Consider the following 22,633-nt stretch of genomic DNA (forward strand, 5'->3'; position numbering starts at 1 on the left):
AGTGAAGGAAGGAATACAGAAAAGTTGAAAGACGAGTATAAGAGTCTTTGCTCAAAGGCTTAGTTTATCTTTGATTCGAGTAAAGGGAGCTAATATTCTGTTTGGAGCAAAAGTTCTTATTGTTCAATTAAGAATTAATTCGCATAAAATTTAGTGTAAAATATTTAGTTTATTTTTTATTCAAGTTATTTTAATTCTGTGATTTATTGTTTTAATTAACGTCTGCATTGTCACTGAGTAAAATAAGAATATGGTGTACAGACATAAGAATATGGTGTACAGACTCTTGGAAAACTTCAGCATCTGGACGCGATTATGCATCGTCAGCATATTTCTCTATACAGGCCTTTCCACACAAGAGGGATTTCGCTTCAACAATGAGCGTAGTCGAATAGAGGGTAATTTTACTGCTACTGCACCAGTTTTTAACGTGGATAGCTATGGAGCCAAAGGAAACGGTGTCTCTGACGACAGTCAGGTAAAACATAAATCTAACCATTGTCCTGATGTTATTGTGTAGTTAATAAAGGAATTTTTCCTTTAGGTCTGTAATTTGTTTCCAAAATTTGTTTCCATTTTGATTTACAAAATTTTCAAGATAATTTGTAAAGGTGGTAGAATTTGAATGTTTAACAATATAAAAATTTTGTACCATTTTTTATAAGTAATATTCTCGTACAATCATTAATACAGAGAAATGGTTTATAAGTAAATGTCTTGTATTTTTCTTAATTTTTAATATTCAAAATCGATCTATCATTGTTCTATGGAGAAAGATGTCCAAGTTCTTAAGCTTTGAGAGATATGTTTCTAAATCCTTTCCCTTAATTCTAGTATTGTTTATATATCTTGAAGTATCATTATTAATTTCTGATTACAGTTAACTATTCAATCTAGTCCCACATACAACTTTATTCCACTTAACTATTTTTGTTTTTATTTTTTCCACATACAACTTTATTCCAGGAAAAAAATCTATAAAAAGACTAGACATTACATCTTCTAATTTTTATAACCTTACATTTACTTAATAATAAAATACTTAATAATAAAACTGAAGTTAAATTATTTTATCCAACAAATAACACTACAATTTCAACCTGCTTTGAAACATACTTACATGCTTCATTACTATATGCCAGAACTCCCACATGCTTCATTACCATGTCTGCACCCAATCTATAGAGAATAAATACACCACCAAGTGGTAGACAAGGTCACACTCAAATTGTCATTTTTTTCAGTTTCCCTTGCCAGCGTTGGAAGTGGAAAATTTTCAGTGAGATAGGGTGGAATTGATATACAAACCGACGTAGCCAATGACGAGAATGCACCCCAAAGATGCATGACACTTCAACCGCATGAAGCTGATGAAGAAACGTATAATCGAAGAAGAAAAATATTGTACACTACTTTTTTTAGTGTATGGATGTATCTATATTTGATTAATATATTTGATATTTTTTTATTTGTTTATATAAATATAAAACATGCATAGTCATATATAGTCGACTCTTATTTAAATCTATTATGTATACTTTAGATATAGCACCCTACCATAATAACGCACAATTAAGTCAATAATTTTTTATTTCTTAATTATATTATATATTCATTAATTAATTTATCAACTTGGTTAAGTGGGGACATTTAATATTTTCTTAATTTGTAGTAGAATTATTATATACATCACATTTGTAATTCATAATAAAATTTATATTTGGAATTTATAAATTTATATTTTATTTTAAACATTTTTATTTTTTAATAAAATTTAAACGAAAAATTATTATTAAAATAGTTATAGAAATTATAATACGGTAAATATATATTTATTCACACTTTTATTTTTTAATAATAAAATTTTAGAAAAATATATATTGATATATATTTTAGAAAAAAAACATAAATTACTTTACAAAATATAAATTAAATGAAAGGGTGAAAACTTGTTACTTTATTGGCTCCATTGGATCTTCGATCTTGGTCATTTGTGCAATCAATCATCTATGTTATGTTTTCAATTTGTGCTATACTATTTTCATTTTTTCCAAGATCAATGATTTGTGCTACATTATTCTCTTTTTCATTATTCCCTTGTATTGAAACATATCCACTGGATTCTATTGAAAAAGATTCATTGCTCATTGTTTCTACTATATGGTTGAGTTGATTGCACTACATCAAAATAGTTAATTGTTGTCTTACATAGAAAACTATATTCATAATTTAGTAGATCGTGCATTGTTATCCAAAATATTTGAATTTTGAGACAGAGAAAAGATTCATGTGAGTCCTTAAAATTATTCTAAATTCTATGAAATATCTATGTTTCATTGTCAGAAAATAATCATAATCATTTCCTCAAAATGATTAAAAACTCAATTTTCAAATATTTACAATTTTTTTTTGTAATCAATGTCATTAGGTTAATTTAGAGGTAAAAAATGGGTCTCAAACCATAAAAAAAAAAACATATTGTATAAATCAATTTCAAAATAACCCATATGATTCACCATGAAAATGCCAACCATAAGGGTAAATATTTTTGGATGGAAAGGAAGAAAACTGTATTTGACTTATCTCGTTATAGATTTACTTAAATGTAAGTGTAGGGATACTTTGAATGCACAATTAAATTATGCATCCAAGAAGAACCAACTCTATACAGTTTTGATAAATTCATAGTGAGATAAACTAATATATGAGAAGGTACCTTTTTTGAAAGTTTTTGCAGACGAGCTTTTGGAATTCTATTTTTATGTAATTATTATTTATTTAATTTTTATGTAATGGGTCCCTAAGTCTGAACTTAGGACATTAAAATAATTAATGGGTATTAATCTAACTCTGGGTGTAAATTCTAAAAGAAGACGAGGATCAAGAAGAAATGATCTTAGTCATTTATTATCTTCTAATATGGGTCGTTTAATTTCAATGAGAAGATTATTTAAGGGGGTTTGAGGGTTACTTGGAATACACAGAGAGAGAGTTCAGAAGATTGAATTTCTCAAGTAGAGCAACTTCTGAAGAGAGATTAAAAGTGAGATTTTGCAGTGAGGGGCGGAGATAGTATCCAAAGGGAATTCTTTTTGGTCGAAGAATACTCAACATAGAAGACAAAGGGAGATCCAGTAGTGGTAGCACAGAGCCAAAGCGGCTGACGCAGATCTATGCAGGCGCATGAAGAGGCAGTGTAGGCTGACACAAAGGCAATACAGAAGCCAAGAGGAAGTCTGAAAATATACTGAGATATCAATTTTTGTGGTTGGATTCTTGGGTGTGAGACCATGAGAGTAGAAGTTAGATTTCCAGAGGCAAATCGAGCATTTTGGAAGAGTGACGTAGTTCCTAGATAGTGAGACACTGGGCTGATGTAGACACTACGCAGAGGCAGCGATGGGTCATTCACTCAAGGGTTGGATCAAGCAGGATTTCCAGTGATAGGGTCAGGTGATCTCACTTATCCTTCTGTTAGTGACATTTCTCTATAACTGGATTGTCGAGAGGGCATCCAATGATTGTGTTCAGATTTAATACTACAAAATAATAAAACCCTCAGAGTCGTTGCACAGGTTTTCCCGCATTGGGTTTTTCCGGGGATATTTGTCCAAAAATAACTCTGTCACTTGTGTTGTATCTCTCTATTGTTCAATTTCTTATTTCAACATATTATTTTAAATGGTATAAGCTGCAGTGTATGTATTTCAATGTTTTCCATAGGAAACTGTAAATAACTTGTTCATGTAAATCTAACAAGTATGAGAAATATCATCAGTTGATGCTATAGGGATTCGAGGTTAAGGATTTTTCACATGGTATCACAGCAGTGTAGGTGAAGCAAGAAGAACAGTGCTAGAGAACCCAACACTGAGAAGAAAAGGAGATCAAAATAACTGTAAGAGGCAACAATTCGAATTTCCAGAGGGTTTGCGCAGTCCAAGCTAGGAGGGATAAAGTTTCAAGGAAAGTCTCTCTCTGAGTGAGTTGACATAGAGGAAGGGATTTCAGGTTGAAATTTTGTCGTGGCAGCAGGAGTAGAAGTGAGACTTAGTGTGAGGAAGAGTTGGTGGGATGCAGTTTTTCAACAAGCAGATTGTTGGGCTGAAAAATGTCAGAAGAGAGAGAAGAAGCACATTGAGGAAATTTTTCCTTAGTAGACTTCCTGTCAAGGAGTCCGTTTTCTTATTGGCTGAGCAACAACAGTAAGAAGCAGAGAGGAGCAATTCGATATTTTCGTGGCAGGGATGGCAACCATTGGGCTAAGAGATCAGGACAGGCTAGATGGGGCATCTAACTATGTCATATGGAATGCAAGGATGTCGTTCCTTCTAGATGAGAATTCTCTCAAGGCTTATGTCAATAGCGTGGTAGTTGTGCTTGCATATCAAAATCTGCTAAAGAAGTGTCAAACAGAAATGGTGAAGGCTAAGAGGATGTTCCTAGATGGAGTAAAGGATCACATGGTTTGTCACATCTCCAGAAGAGGGACTGCTAAGGAGATGTGGGATGCCTTGGCAATGTTGTATCAAGGATCTTCCGAGTAGTAGAAGATGTACTTAGATCAGAAACTGAGATCTACGGAGATGCTGAAGGGGAGTGCATAGATATGTTCCTCACAAAGCCTTAGGAGGCCTAGGACAAGTTAGGAGCTGTGGGGTCTACACCTTAAGGGTTTGAGTTAGTAAGGCTGGCTCTAAATTACGTTTCTGAAGATTGGCAAGTCTTTGTTCATAGTATCCTCGGCAGGGTGACTTTGGAAAATTGGGATGAGATGTGAGCAACTCTTAAGCAAGAGGAGTTGAGGAGAGACTTGGTCAAGTGTAAGCTTGAAGGAAGCAGAAGTAGTAGGTCGAAGTCCAAAGAGGAGGAAGAGAATGCACCCCTTGCATCCAAGGGGAAACAGGAGCATGAGATGTGGAAGAAGGACGTCTCGAAGATCAAATGCTTTAGGTGCGGTGAAATGAATCACTACAAAACACAGTTTCCTCTTACGAAGAAGGACAAAGATGAGAGGCATGATTTGAATGATGCACTTGTGAATAGCCAAGATACCTCCAGGAGGGAGGTGGGCTGATTTGGAGCTGTAGTTTGAAAGAGCTATAGATGGGTAGGGTCCTTGAGCAACCCAACTCTCAAATCAATTCCTTGCTACGAGAGCCCAGATCAGAAGTAGTAGGATGGACTAAGTGTCAGATGGTGCAGAGGAGTTTTGGAGCGATAGATGTAGTGTTTAGAATGCCACGTCTAAGCAGTATAGTGCAGAGTTGCAGCAGTGAAAGGAGGCACAATAGCATCAACAACACAGTGGCTTTAGAGGGATAGTGTAGGACTAGCAACAGTCACATCTTAAGCATTGAGATGCATCTATGCTAAACACATGTTCAGTAATTTGAGATATATTTCCGTTGTTGATGCAATAGTAGTAATAGTTTGCACTGCAGGGGCAATTGGTAGTAGCAGTGCCAACAACAACACAGATGCAGAAATTCAGAGGGAGTTGTAGTATGGATGCAGTGTTGATAGTGGCAATGTTAACAGCAGTACAGTGAGAGAAACAAGGTAGTAGTTGATGGAAAACATGTCATATATCAACAATGCAGAGGATGATGTTATGAAGTCAGGGTGATGCTTGAGTGGGAGGCATTGCTAGAGCACATTCCTCGCTAAGAGGGAATGTTGATTTTTGGTAGCATTAGATGTTCTCTAAGTCTCAAATCTTTCAAGGAGGCTTGGGCACATGTATTCCAAAGAACCTAGAAAGAGTTTTGGGAAATTCTAGCCGAAGACTATTTTATTAAAATAATTAATTATTTTTAATGGGTCCCTAAGTCTAAATTTAGGAAATTAAAATAATTAATGGGTATTAATCTAACTAACTTCTAGAAGAAGATGAGGATTAAGCATAAATTCTCTTAGCCATTGATTAGCTTCTAATTTGGTTCGTTGAATGTCAACGAGAAGATTATTTAAGGAGGCTTGAGGATAAATTGGAATATACACGCAGAGAGTTTAAAAGATCGAATTTATGAAGCAGAGTAGTTGCCAGAGACAGATTCAAAGTGAGATTTTGCAGTGAGGAGCATGGATAATATCTGAAGGGAATTCTTCTTAGTCGGAGAATACTCAGCAGAGAATATACAGGGATATCTAGCAATGGAAGTGCAGAGCCAGAGAGGATGACGTAGAGCTATGTAGGCCCATGAGAGGCAGTGCAGAAGCCAAGAGGAAGTTTGAAAATATGCTGGGAGATCAATTTCCGTGGCTAGATTCCAGGGTGTGAGACCGGGAGAGTAGAAGTCAGATTTACAAAGGCAAATTGAAAACCGGGAAGAGTGACGTAGTTCCTATATAGCAAGACGTTGGTCTAGTGCAGAGGCAGCATAGAGGCAACCAGGGGCTGTTCACTCAAGGACTGGATCAGCCAGAATTTCCAGTGATAGGGGTGAGGTGATCTCACTTATCCTTCTGTCAGTGAGATTTCTCTGTATCTGGATTGTCGAGAGGGCATCGAGTGATTGTATTTAGATTTACTACTGAATAATTATAAAACCCTTAGAACTGCTACACTGATTTTCTAGCATTAGGTTTTTTCGGGGATATTTGTCCAAAAATAACTATGTCACTTGTGTTGTATCTCTCTATTGTTCAGTTTCTTGTTTTGGCATATTATTTTAAATGGTGTAGGCTGCAGTGTATGTATTTCAATGTTTGTCGTAGGAAACTGCAAATAACTTGTTCATGTAAATCTAACAGTTAAGAGAAATATCATCAGTGTTGTAGTAGGGATTCTGGGTTAAGGAATTTTCACATAATCCCCCAGACGCTCCCTTGAGACACACCCTTGATATGGATAAGGGTGCATTTAGGAGGCTCTAGACGCTCCCATAGCATGGATATGCACGTGTTTGGGGACTTTTCCCCTCATACCTTTGCCTATGACTCTGGGATCTATGCCATGTTTTTAGACCCACAGCCCAGGTCACTTCCCAGAACCCAATGACACTTTCAGAATTGAAAGATAACAATATAATAATGATACAAATGCAGTTTATTGAATAAGTACTTGACTGGACTTGTATTAGCCATGATAGGCATTTCATCGCACATGTCACAAATATGTAATCTACAAGTTTAAACAACAGATCTGAGCATAGGGGCCTCATATTTATCTGAGAATCACTACGAAATATTTTCTCTTTATATCATTATCCGCATTATCATTTATTAGGTCATATATACATTGTTCATTCATTTACAAATCAAAACATGAGGAGATCCATACATCATCACTATCATAAAACATGCTTATAACCAACATAATAACAACAAAAATATGAAGGATACATCAGCCATAGACTCCACATATAAACTAGTACATTTACACATAAGATGTCAAGGAGAGAACATTTTATTAATGAATTCAAAGGCCAACCCAAGATGGGACTACCACGTTCCACCCAACCATAGATTGGTTGAGCCAAATACCCCCGTGCCATATTCCAAACATGAATGTGGGGCTCAAACCAAAATAACCAACTAGGGCATCCCGAGGCTGAACCGCCTCACTCTCATTAATAGAAAACAAGCTTTACCATAATCCACACCAGATCCCTATGCCAACACAATAAACATGTAATAATATGATTTACCATGATCTCCACCAAATCACTAGGCCAAAAAAAATATGGATGCCACCAAATTTCTCAACCTACACCATGAGGATTTTTCCTGTCTCCTAGTTTCTAATGATTTGTTGCAATCCAAAGTCCGATCCAGGGATCACTAGGCCCTAAACCAAGACTCCAACCTCTATGTGTTATCGTATATCCCTCCATTCACCGACAAGGATTCCTAGGCCTAATCAAGGGAAACCACCTCTAGGATTTATTGTGCATCCCACCATTAACTGGTCGAGGATTCCTAGACCCATGAAACACGCAATACCCGGCTTTACCACAACCCACAATTTAGTTCAGGGGTCACTAGGCTAGTGGATTTAGCACAATCCACAATAAAATTTAGGGATCACTAGGCCATATGTTTTTACTTTCGGAGATCCCCCTCACTCATCTTCGAATTCAACTGGAAATCCAACTCAACCAAAACATCAGAACCCCATCACACCATGGCTATCCGGAAATGGAAAGCCTAGGTTGAAAACATTGTCACACCTAGAAAAACCATGCCATAATAAAGAAGAACCACATGCAATACCATGCATGCCAAACCTAGCAAGGAAAACACACATGACAATTGATACCTGCAACTAATCCTACTGTAGCTGCTTGATCCTTCTCTTCCTTTCTTGCTCCTTCCTTCCTCTTGCCTTCTTTTCCTTTCCTGATCCCATGTCAAAGTGCTCCAAGAAAACTCTAAGTGTCCAAGAGTGAGAGAGAGAGAAAATAATGAGAGAGAGCCAAAAATGAACTGACAAAAAGGTACCAACTGATCCTCAAAAGCCTTTTTATCAATTAGGCCTCTATTTTCTTCATTTTCCATTATTTTCCTTCATTTTCCTCCTCACATGCAACCTGTGACCTTTAACCTTCCTTTTTTCCTAATTTCCATTATTTTCATAAAAAAATGTGCCAAAAATTTCATTTTTCCTTTCTAAAGCCATAGCCATTGCTTTTGCTAATTTCCTTAGCCATAGTAAACCAAATGAACACCCACACTAGAATTTTTTTCCCAACATTCATCTTGGAATAAGTGTCTCATCAACTGTGGTTATTATTTTTCCTTTATTAAATTTTATTACATCGAATTTTCACTAGGGCTGTCATAGAAGCCTCCCCCTTAGGGAACACTATCATCGGTGTTCAACTAGACCTATACCTCAGCAAAACTACTAAAAAGAATACATATTTCCCATGGAGATTTATAACTTAGCTCGATGCAGTATTTACAATGATTAACTTATTGAAAAGAAAACCAACATGACACCCATACCGCTTATTGGAACTTTATAACTTAGCTCATGGCAGTATTTACATCCACATACATATGTACATATACCAAACATCACCAAAAAATGTACCAAAAACATATACCAAAACATCTTCTCAACTGGAAAATAAGGAAGGATACATAGCCCGCATCTGATTCGCCATCTCCCATGTAGTTTCATCGGGCCCAAAGTGCTTCCACTGCACTTTAACCTACTTGATTGCTCAGTTTCAGAGCATGAGCACATTTATTTGCAATATACACTGAAGCTTCGGATGGAATTCTCCATCTGGCTCCAACTGTAATACAGACCAATCAATCACATGATCAACATCTTTAACATACTTCTTAAGCAATGTAAAATGGAAAACATCATGGACTTTTACTATCAGAGGTAGTGCTAATTGATAGGATACTGGCCCAATCCTCTCCATAATCTCGAAAGGTCCAAAAAACCTTGGTGCCATTTTGGCACATTATCTAATCCACAAGGATCTCTTCTTCGATATGATGTGAAAGTACACTTATTCCCCAACCTGGAACTCCTTAAACAATCTATTCCGATATGCATAGCTCTTCTTCCTATCCTGTGTTGCTTTCAAATTATTCTTGATTACCTGCATTTCTCGCTCCATGTCTACCGAAATGTCTGGCCCAATAAACACCTTGTAAATTGGATCACTCCAACTGATGGGAGTATTACAACTCCACCCATACAATGCCTCAAACAGACTCATCCTCAAAGATTCCTGGTACCCATTGTTATAAGCGAACTCTACCAGTGGAAGATACTCTTCCCACTTTCACTGTTGATGAATCACGTACATCCTCAACATGTCCTTTAATATCCTATTGACCCTCTCAGTCTGTCCATCTATTTGTGGATGATAAGCTATATTGAAGGCTAATTATGTGCCCAAACCTGCAAATAAATCCTTCCAATACTTGGAAGTGAACTTTGCATCCCTATCTCATACAATATTCTTTGGAACTCCATGCAATCAAACCATGTCCTCGATTAAGACCTGTGCTACATCACTTGTTGAGAATGTAGACTTCACTAGAATGAAGTGCGCTACCTTCGTCAACCTATCCACCACTACCATGATGGAATCATGTTGTCTCATTGTTCTCGACAAACCTGTGATAAGGTCCATGGAAATGACCTCCCATTTCCATTCTAGAATCACAATTGGCTGTAGTAGTCCACCTGAATTCTTACACTTTGCCTTCATATGCTGATAATCAAAGCACCTAACCACAAACTCTGCTACATCCTTCTTCAGATTCAACCAATATTAACACTTCTTCATTGTGGTTATTGTCTTTTGGTAGCCTAGGTGTCCTGAATATGGTTTCGCATGAAAATCCCTCAAGATCACCTTCTTGAGCTCACTGTTGCTTGTCACATATATCATGTCTCTAAATCTAATAAATCCATATGTCTTGAGACAATAGTCTACATCCTTTGCACCTATACCTGCTCCTGTACCTATACCTATACTCTGTTGTAATTGTGCATAAGCTCTCTATACCTATCATACTATTGACCTTCCTACAAGATCCTATCCTATATATATGTCCCATAAGAACTCATAGTTGATATATGATTTACCTATATCCGCCTTCTAAGAGCATTTGCAACGTTGTTTTCCTTTCCTTTGATGTATCTGATCTCAAAATCAAACTCATTGATCATGTACAACCATCTAGCTTTCTTGGCCTTCAGATTCGGCTGGTCAAATAGATACCTCAATCCACTGTTATCACTCATCGATACAAACCTCCTACCAAGAAGATAGTGCCTCCACATATTCAATGCATGTATGGTTGCTGCTAGCTCAAGATCATGCGTTGGATATTTTTTCTTGTGCTAATTCAGTTTTCGTGACTCATAACACAGTACTTGTCCTTCCTGCATAAGGACTCCACCAACTCCTCTCTTGCAAGCATTTGTACATACTACAAATTCTTTGTCTGGATCTGTTATCGTTAACATTGGAGCATGTGTCAACAACTGCTTAAGCTTCTCAAAATTGGCTTCACACTCCTTTGTCCATTCAAACTTTTTACTTTTCATTTGCAATGATGTAATAGGATAAGCAATTTGTGAGAAGTTCCTGATGAACCTCTTGTAATAACATGCTAATCCCATGAAGGATCTCACCTCATCTACATTCCTAGGAGTTTCCCGCTCCATGATAGCTCTTATCTTTTCCGGAACCATTGTTATGTCCTACTTGAGACAACATGTCCCTAGTAATGTACCTCAGCCTGAAAGAAACTGCACTTGTTGAGCTTAGCATACAACTAATGCTTTCTCAACAATCTCAACACTAGTGCTAAATTCTTGGCATGCTCTTTCTCATTTTAGAATATACCAATATGTCATCAATGAACACAATAAAAAACTTGTCCAAATAATGACACGACACACTATTCATCAAGCACATAAATGTAGCTAGAGCATTATTCAAACCAAATGGAACTATAACAAACTCATAATACCCATGCCTGGTCCGGAAAGTTGTGTTGTAAATTTCCTTCTCTTTAATGCGTACCTCATGATATCCTCATCTCACATCAATCTTCGAGAACATTTCTTTTCCATTTATTTGATCAAACAAGTTATCAATCCTCAGCAATACCTATTCTTTATGGTCACTTTGTTCAATTACCTGTAGTCAATGCACAATATGAGAGTACCATCCTTCTTATTTACAAACAATACTGGTGTGCCCCAAGGTGATACACTTCACCTAATGTATCCTTTTTCAAGCATCTCTTTCAGTTGCAACTTTAACTTTACCAACTTAGGTGTGCTCATCCTATAAGGTGCTTTTGATGCTAGAGCTTCCCTTGGCACCAACTCAATAGAAAAGTCTACTTCCATGTGAGGTGGAAACTCCTAATATATGTAGGAAATATATCCTGAAATTGCTATAGAATTGGGTACCTGGTCAAAACATCTACATCCTCAACTTCCTTACCGTTCTCACTAGAGATATGTACTTCAAATAACACACCCTTTCCTGTGACTATGCTTGTCCTGCATAGATGTCACCATCCTCATTGACATGGCTTTCTTCTTTCCCTATAAGACTCTTGGTTCCCCATTTTCATCCAAGCACTCAATGGATTTGTCAAAAAAATCCACCTTGGCCCTGTGAAGGTATATCTAATCCATACCCAAAATCATGTTATACGATCCCAATGGTAATACATTAAAATGTGCTACTGTAGGCATACCATTTAACTCAAATGCACAATCTCTTACTCAATGGTGAACTCTCTTCTTTGTGCCTATAGCCAACTACAGTAACTAATGTTCTACATGCACTTTTTTAGTCAAACCACACATATCCACCATTTCAAGAGTAACATAACTATAATTAGATCGAAGGTCAATCAAAATAGAAACAACTTGATCACAAAGATTATCGTCCATCATAATGATATATGCCTAATGGTGTGCTTGTCTGTTATCGAGTGTTGCATAGATACGAGGAATTATTTGACCAACATCCCCAATAGTCTGTGCGTCCTATGCACTATAGATCTGAGGCCTACTTCCTTAATTATGTGGACAATATCTCTTAAGGTGTTCCTTACTGCATGTTCAACACTTCAACCATCGAGTACCGTCACCTCTATGTAGTTGCTATGAGCCATGTCCCTGTCTAGCTACACTTAACTTCTTTTGTGGCGCCACATTTTCTTTCTCTTCTGCATTATGAGGCATTGTTATTTTCGTTTGCCATTTACCCTTACCTCTGTCCTTATCCTTCCCTTTCCATCCTTGCTGAGATTCATTCTTACGTTTTGAATGTTCATAACAATGTTTCAATTTTCCAATAACCTCCTCAAGTGACAAAGGTTCATCATACTGAATTTGATCTCTAAATGCTAATAGAAAACCACTGACAAATCATTGAACTTTAGCCTTCTCATCTTTGAGATACAATACATACCTCAATAACTCCATGAACTTAGTCGTATACTCTTCATCAATCATTGATCCCATTTTTAGCTCATAGAATTCTTTGACCTTACCATCGTAGTACCTTTCTGACAAGTAATTCTTCCTAAAAATCCTCTTTAACTCATGCCAACTCAAGTCCTCCATCCTGATGTCTTTGACCCACTTCACATCTTCCTACCAAATGTCTACTTTACCTTTCACACTGAAGATAGCAATTATGGTCTTAATGTTTTATGTGTACTCATGCAAGTCAAAGAACTTGTTCATCCCAAGTATCCAAGCCTCTACATCTTATGGTTTATTCAAGTATCCATCAAAAGTAGGTGGATTTTCTTTCTTAAATTCGTTTGGAAGGTATCCACTATCACTCCTCTTATAAGGATGATAATGATGACAGTCATGATGTTTGGTAGAACCAAAACTAGAATAATACTTGTATCCATCACCTCTCTCTCCTGAGTATCCAACAATCTTCCATCTCTAACCATGTCATCTCTATCCGACCTATGAATATCATGAGACCTACTTCCATATGCCCCATTAGTTCTATCCTCCTTCCCATGGTTGATCTGAAGTGGCCTCTATTGCTGCAATTTTGACAAACTCTGAAGGAGTATTGCATTAAACGCTGCTTGTTTCTCTTGTGCCTGCATGGTTTCGTCACTTTCCACCTTACAAATCCTTATTTCTTCCTTCAAGCTTCTCAATGTAACTGCTAAGTCAGACGAGTGCCCAACACCACCCTGCTCATTTGATTCATAGGAAGAATCTTTGTAGTCTACCATCTTTCTAGTCATTTTCATCTCTTTCCTGCAAGGCATACTATGTTACCTAAACCAAATCACAATAACCAACGTACCTTAACAAAATTAGGGGAGGATATATCATCTTCAAGATCAACCAATCAACTTAGTACATGTATAACATAATCATAACAACATATATACATATAATAGATAAGCATATAACCATGTAACCATGATTCTATCTAGAGTCCAATCATCAATGCATGACCATATCAACTACACATACCATGACCTCAGACATGACAACAGCGACCATAACAATGTACATTAACAATATGCAAGCATAAACAACATGTAACCAATCATACACTCATGACACTTAACAAAAACAACATCATCTTTCACATGATGACATCACTACAACCATGACCGGCACCATGCACATGCAACAAGCATATATACCACAAGGATGATTAACACACATGCAACCGACATGAATGCATGACCAACACACACCTCCCGTTGAGTCTGGGGGGTAAAACATGCTCTGATACCACTCTGTGGTATTAGATTTGACCCAAAGAGAGTGCAATCTGCTTTGATACCACTCTGATACACCCTGATCCCACATCTACCCAAGTAAACATCAAACTAGGGTAAATATGTGACGAGAGGCCACTATAATGGGATTCAACCTCCTAAGTCACCTTAAGAAAGTGGAATTGATGGACACACACCATACAGACCTTCCACATCAGCAACAAAAATCCTAGGATCCATCCCAACCACTCATGTAACCATCCCTTGGGTCCTACTGAGTTTTTAGACCATTAAACCCCCAAACGCTCCCTTGATATGGACATGGGTGCATCTGGTAGGCTCCATACACCCCCACAACATGGGTATGCATGCATCTAGGGACTTTTCTCCTCAAATATGTGCCTGTGACTCTGGGATTTGTATAGTTTTCCAGGCCTAGAGCCATGGTCACTGCCCAAAACTCAATTAGGGTTTCAGAACTTAAATATAACAACATAATAATGATACAAATGAAATTTTTTGAACAAGGACTTGATTGGACCCCTACTAACCATGATAGGCATTTGGTCAAACATGTGACAAATATGTAATTTACAGGTTTAAACAAATCTAAGCATAGGGGTCTCGTAATTATCTGAGAATTGCTAAGAAGCATTGTTCCCTTATATCATTAGATGCATTATCATCTATTAGGTCCTAGATACATGATTCATTCATTTAAAAATCAAAACATGAGGAGATCCATACATCATCATTGTCATAAAACATGCTTATAACCAGCATAAGAACAACAAAAATATCAAGGATACATCAGCCATATAATCCACATATAAGCAAGTACATTTACACATAATATTTCAAGGAGAGAACCTCTTATTAATGAATGTAAAGGCCAACTCAATATGGGACTACCACGTTCCACCCGACCATAGATTAGCTGAGCCAAATCTCTCTTCAACCAATCACCCCCATGCCATATTGCAAGCATGAATGTGGGAGTCAAACGAAAATAACCAACGAGGGAATCATAAAACTAAACCACCTCACCCTAATCAATAGAAGCCAAGCTTTACCACAATCCACACCGGATCACTAGGCCAACACAATAAACATGTAATAATAGGATTTACCATGATCTCCACCATATCACTAGGCCAAAAAAAACATGGATGCCACCGAATTTCCCAACCTACATTGTGAGGATTTTTCTTGTCTCCTAGTCTCTAATGATTCACTGCAATCCACACTCTGATCTAGGGATCACTAGGTCCTAAACCGAGACTCCACCCTCTATGATTTATCATATATCCCTCCATTGAATGACAAGGATTCCCAGGCCTAATCAAGGGAAACAACCTCGAGGATTTACTGTATATCCCGCCATTAACTGGTCGAGGATCCCTAGGCCCACGAGGCACACAATACCTTGATTGACCGCATCCCACAGTTCGGTTTTGTGGTCACTAGGCCAGTGGCTTTGTTGCAATCCATAGTCTGGTTTAGGGATCACTAGGCCATGTCTTCTTTCTTTCGGAGATCCACCTCACTTAACTTCGAATCCATCCGACAATCTAGCTCAATCGAAATATAAGAACCCCATCACACCATGGCTATCCAAAAATGGCAAGGATAGGTTGAAAACACTATCACACTTTGCAAAACCAATGCCATAATAGCAAAGAACCACCAGCAGTACCATGCATGCCAAATATTGCAAGGAAAAAAACATACAAATCGTTGCCTGCAAACAATCCTATTGTAGTTGCTTGATCTTGCTCTTCCTTGCTTTCTCCTTCCTTCCTCTTGCCTTCTTTGCCTTTCTTGATCCAATGCCAAAGTGCTCCAAGAAAAATCTAAGTTTCCAAGAGTGAGAGAGAGCGAGAGAGAGAGAATAATGAGAGAGCTCTTAAACTAAATTGATAAAAAGGTACCAACTGATCCTCATAAGCCTTTTTATCAATTAGGCCTATATTTTCTTCATTTTCCATTATTTTCCTTCATTTTCCTCCTCACATGCAACTTGTGACCTTTCACCTTCCTTTTCTCCTAATTTCCATTATTTTCATAAACAAATGTGCCAAAAATGCCATTTTTCCTTTCCAAATCCTTAGCCATTGCCTTTGCCAATTTCCTTAGCCATAATAAACCAAATGAACACCCACACTTGGATATTTTGCCTAACATTTAGCTTGGAATAAGTTTCCCATCCGTCATGGTTATTATTTTTCCTATATTAACTTTTATTATATGGAATTTTCACTAGGATTGTTACACTTCTTTAAGCACGAAACATGGAAAACTGGTTGTACTTGGGAAGATGCAGGAAACTCAAATTTGTATGCCATAATACCAATATTTTGCAACATCTTGTAAGGACCATAGTACTTGGGTGATAATTTATTATCCTTCTTAGATTGCTTGAAGGGAATTTTTTTGTATGTTTGTAATCGTAAAAGTATCCGGTCACCTACAACAAACATTCTTTCACTGCGATGCAAATTTACCTGTTGTTTCATTCGATTATGGACCAGAGTAAGATTATCCTTTAAGAGTTGGAGAACTTGTTGTTGATGCTTGATTTGATCTTCCACTGCTTTAACCTTAGAATTTTCTCTTAAAGATGATGTGATGGATGGTGGATGATATCCATAAAGTGCCATAAAAGCGGGTCATTTTTTCTACAGTATGGAAGGAAGTGTTATACCCCCATTCAGCCAAAGATAACCACTTGAACCATTGTGTTTGTTTATCATATACAAAACATCGAAGACATCCTTATAAACATTTGTTCACTATATCAATTTTCTCGTGATATTGAGGATGATAAGATGAGCTATGAGCTAATTGTGTACAAAGATAAGAAAATAATTCCATCCAAACATTTCTAGTGAAAATGGGTATCTCTGTCACTTACAATAATCTTTGGGTTTCCATGTAGCTTTTGAATTGTTTCCTTAAATGCAGTAGCTATTGTACTAGATTTAAAAGGATGAGATAATGCATAAAAGTTGCATACTTGGTAAGTCTATCAACTACCATCATGATGAGACTCTTTCCTTCATACTTATGTAAAATTGTGATAAAATCCATTGAGAGCTCCTCCCAACATTGACTTGGAATGGCTAAAGGTTGTAATAGACCCGAGGTCCTAATAATTTCTACTTTATTTTGTTGGAAAACCAAACATTTTTCCACAAACTTTTGAATATCAGATTTAAGGCCATCTAGAAAAAAATCCTTCTTGACCCTATAGTAAGTTTTTAAAAATCTTGAGTGTCGTCCTAAAGGTGAGGTGTGAAATTCCAAAAGAATCTTTTGTTTGATTTGGGAATTATTACAAAGATATAAGCAATCTTTGTACCATAATGAATCATTTTTCTAGATAAATGTATTAGATGTATTGGGATCTTGTTGAAAATTTTGACTGAGTGTCCACACCTCTTCGTCATTCTTCCATTCATCCCTCGCTTTAGTTATCCAAGTAGGTTGGATAATAGAAATGGCACCTAGAAATGCTTGCACATCCTCATCATTTCTTGATAGTGCATCTGATACAACGTTTTTCTTCCCTTTTTTGTAGATGATTTCAAAATCATAACCCAAAATCTTTGTGGCCCATTTTTTCTATGCTTCTTAAGATAATATTTGTTCGAAAAAGTATTTAAGAATATCATGATCTGTTTTTACCTTGAAATTTCTTCCATTAGGTAAGGTCACCATTTCTTTAGTGCATGTATTATTTTCAACATTTCCTTCTCATAAATAGGTTTGTGTAAATACTTCTCCTTGATTAGAGAAATTTCAAAAGAAATGGGAATTCCTTCTTGCATTAAAACAACACCAATTCCATTTCTTAAGGCATCACATTAAATAATAAAGGTTTTGCGAAGTCTGGTGTAGCTAAGACCGATGCTTGACACATTTCCTCTTTAAGATGTTTGAAAGCCTTAGTTGCTTCTGGAGTCCAAGAAAATGAATCTTTCTTCTGTAATGTTGTTAGAGGTGCTACTATTCTCCCATAATTCTTAAAAAAAATTCAATAATACCTTATCAACCCGAGAAATCCTCGAAGAAACTTCAGGGTTGTGGGGATTTTCCATTTCTTAATGGGTTTAATTTTGTTAGGGTCTACCTTAACACCCTCATGAGATACAATACGACCCAAATATTCCACCTCATGTACTCCAAAGAAAAATTTAGAGGTTTTTGCACATAATTGTTTCTCTTGCAGTAGATTGAGGACCATATAAACATGTTGAACATGATCCTTCCAAGTCTTGTTTTAAATTAGTATATCATCGAAAAATACTAACACAATATTTTTAAGGCTTTGAAAATGGAATTCATCAAACCTTGAAATGTGGAAGGTGCATTAGTGAGGCCAAAAAGCATGACCAGAAATTCATAATGACCTTCATGAGTTATGAATGTTATTTTTGGAATGTATTCAATCTTCGTTCTAATTTGATGATATCTTGAACGAAGATCCAACTTGGTGAAGTAAATTTCTCTATGTAATTCATCAAACAATTCGTTAATGTCAGGAATGGGAAATTTATCTTTAATGGTGTTCTTGTTGAGCTCCCTATAATCTAGAAATAAAAAACATGAGCCATCCTTCTTGTGCACCAATACTCCTAGAGCAAGGAGAGAACTTTGACTAGGTTAAATTATACCAACCTCTATCATTTTTGCAACCAAAAATTCAATTTTACTCTTTTGGGCATAGGGATATCTTTAAGGCCTGATGTTTGGAGGAACACTTCTTGGAATCAAGTGAATAGCATGATCTTAATCGTGAATAGGTGGGAGGCCTTTGGGAGTCTCAAATACCTTGGAATGTTTGTCCAAGTCATTTTGGAGATCTGGAGAAATAGATGATTTCGATGTTTGAACCTCTAGTGAGCATAATTGTGCAATTATGCCACGTTGTTCTTTCTCCAAAATATTTTTCATGCCATTAGAGCTCATTGTCTTCCCCGATTTCCCTACAATACCCCTTAATTCAATTTCCTTTTCATCCCAAAAATATTTCAAGAAAAGTTATTGAAAATTGAAAATTATCATCCTCAAATATTGTAACCATTATATTCCTAGTAAAAAATCAACACTACCCATTGGAATGGAAAGCATTGGACTATTAAATACATATTCCGCCATGTTTAGATTGGTATTATGTCACTTTTGAGAGAAATTTATATTTCCTCCATTTCCAACCATCACTTGATACCATGGTGCTGGATATAGAAAATAATTCGATTCCTTGGCTATCTTACAATAAATAAAATTATGGGTACTACCTAAATCAATCAACACTATTACTTTTTTTCTTGATATATCTTTCTATCTTAAGAGTTTGAGGAGTTATAATTCCAATCAATTCATTACAATATATAGTCACATTCATTTCTTCTTTCTGTGGAGTTGGTTCTTGGTGTATATCCACTCTTTTGATGTTTCTTGTTCCTTTTCTTCCTCCTCTTCAAAATCTATGTAAAATAATTTCTTCTTAGCACACTTATGAATTTTAGTGTATTTGTTACCACAACTGTAACAAAGCCCTTTTTCTCTTTTTTCCTCCAATTGTTGTGATTTCAACGTTGTAGGTTGTGGAAGGCTAAGAGTAGCAACACTTCTATCTTTATATTTGTGAGTGGTAGACTTCCTTGTTGCCATAATTTTGCTTTCAACTTTTCTTGCCACCCTGAATGCCTTGTCTAATGAATCAGGTTCCCGAAAGTAAACCTCATATTATATGTTATCCTTTAAATTCCATATGAAGGCATCAATACTATGCTCCTCTGGAATATCAGATACCCTGATATTTAATTTTTGGAAGTCCTTAATGTGCTACACCATTGAACCCTTTTGTTTGAGATTTATTAATTAGCTAAAGTAGGTGTTTCTTTTTGTATCCTCATAATGTGTTATTATTTTCTCCATAAAAATTAACCAAGTGACCAGTGGTTTATGATAACAAAGCCATTGATACCATATAAATTGATTGGGTTCTAAATATAAAGATGCAATGCATACCTATTATGTGTGTTGCACATCATGTAGATCACAATATTGATCCATCTGTAGTATCCATGTTATCGGATCCTTGCCATCAAACTTATATCTATATTTGAAATGTGATGGGTCTTAAACCAAAAATTTGAGTCTCTAAAATCATGATTCATATTTCTTTTTTTGTCATCATGATTTTCATGGATTATCTTGTCACCACTGTGAAGTCTTTCTTCTAGCAACTTTTCCAAACCTTCCTTCAACCCTTCTATCTTGAAATTCATCATTTCTTCCATATCTACTTTTAAACCATCATTCAAAACTCTTATGTCCCTTTTTTTACCATTGATCTTAACATTCATCATGACTTCCAATTCATTTTTTGTTACTTTTTGCGAGAGTGAAATTTGTTGCACTTGGTCTCATAATTTTGGTATATCATGTTTCATTACTTACTAGGTGTATGCATTATTTTGTTTCTAGGCATTATAAAATCAAACAATGATATATGTGCTTTACTATGCCCTTTGAATCACTTCAAATCATTTTTCCAAACAAATGTTATGAAAAAATTTAAAAAAATACACATCTTTTTCTTGCTTTTAGGAGCTAGATATTGAAACTATTGTATCTATGTAATTTCAACCCCCCAAGGTCTAAAATTATGTCTTGTGGTAGAAATCTAAGTCTTCTTTCCAAGGTCAGTAGTCATACCAGGAATGGATTCTTCAATATAAAGTTATGCCAAATCTACCACAATGACCTAATTATAGAAAGTTCAGTAGAGCTCAATTGTACGAGATTACACATGTCACTTTTCCAAGCCACTTCCTTGAAATTGACACAAAAAAACTATAGTCCATGCAATTGCAGTAGCTTTTTACAGAATTCAAATATGATAGTTGAAAAGAAATTTACAATGATTTTCCCTAGGTCGCTTGTTGGAGATTGAATTCTGGAGCATGCAAAAACCATAACTTCTTCGGACGACATCTCAAGAAATATAGCGAACCAAGATATGATATTTCTACACTAAGTTCAGCAAGATTTCCACTCCATGTGGTTAGAATTTAAGCTTTTGAATCTTTTTAGAAAAAATGTTATAGCAAAAAATTCCAATATGACATGTTTGAAGCAGTGAAACCCTAGAATCCAAAGCTATGATACCAATTGTTATGCAACCAGATAAAAAAAAAGAAGAAAAAGTAGATCAATGACTTCAAAATTAACCTATTTGAGGGGAAAACCTTGTTTATATCACATAAATGAACTATTCTTGAATGGTACAAATGACAAGGCCTCCTTGGTATATGTAGGAGTCTAAGGCGTCAAAATGTAATCAGGCCTACATAACAATAATAATGTAAGGACACAACAATAAAAATAATGAGTTTTTATGTGGCGCATGAGATAAACTTAAATGCCAACAAGTGTACGAAACATGAGACAAACTTGCTTGACTCCTGTGATACAATTAAATTGTTCAAATCACTCCTTAATGTTCCTAAATGTGGCAATGGAACTTTCATATATCCTTACATAACAAATCTTAATTTATAATAAGATTTTAGCTCTCTAACCTATTCGAAAGGTTAGTCCTAGGAACATTGTCAATTTTTTTTTTCTAAAATAAGTTAAAAAAAAAAAAATTGTTCTATTATTGCATCATTCTTCCACAATGGTCCTTATTGTAACAAGATGGTCCTTTAGCTCTATTTTTGTGTACTTAATCTATATTATTATATTTTTTCCATAATGATTATATAAAAGCTAGCTAGGAGGGGGCTAAACATAATGGTTCTATAATTAGAGAGATTACTTTTATATCCACTTTTAAGGAGAGAAACAATGAGACTTTGTGTTAGGTTTTAAGGAAGACTTGCTTGGTCACTACTAAATAAAAGATCTTGTGTATATGTGAGGGATAAGGATAAACCTTTCAATTTTCAAGATTTCAACTGAGTAGCCTTTGATGTCCTTAGATTTCCTTTTTGCAAGTTACAAAGTTCAGGGTCAAGGCTAAAAGTCTATGATCAAACTTAGGCTTATGGCCATTTAAAATGTCAAAATACTATTTCATTGTATGTAAAGATATCTGAAATCACCTAATCTACGAGAGTACTATCCAACCCATGGATACAAATCATGTTGTAAGATTTTGGCCATTTCATTAAACTATTACCAATTGTAATATCTCAAATCTAAGTTATAAAACTTGATTAGCTCCGTTCCAAATAATTTTTTTGGTAACGTTTTCACAGTTTCTTTTGTACATTTCAATGGAAACATGGTTGTGATAGGTTAGAAGAATTACTTGGTTAATTGCAGCTTGAGCATCAAAGTCTCCTAGTAAGAGGGTATTGCCTTTATTTCTTAGGGTGTAAATATCTTATTTTGTGCTTTT

General features: G+C 35.9%; 1 pseudogene across 1 annotated transcript in view; it reads left to right on the forward strand.

Moving 5' to 3' along the window:
* The first annotated feature begins 271 nt into the window (after positions 1-271).
* The window catches only part of LOC149249725 (putative polygalacturonase At1g80170), a 64,667-nt pseudogene continuing 42,305 nt past the window's right edge, over positions 272-22,633 (forward strand). Inside the window, exon 1 of the transcript XR_016265891.1 lies at positions 272-478. The product of XR_016265891.1 is annotated as a putative polygalacturonase At1g80170 (transcript). The remainder of the gene's footprint in view (positions 479-22,633) is intronic.

This window comes from Pinus tabuliformis, chromosome 7 (genome assembly GCF_031772625.1).
Source record: "Pinus tabuliformis cultivar Carrire ecotype Pingquan chromosome 7, CPIR1, whole genome shotgun sequence".
Classification (NCBI taxonomy): domain Eukaryota; kingdom Viridiplantae; phylum Streptophyta; class Pinopsida; order Pinales; family Pinaceae; genus Pinus; species Pinus tabuliformis.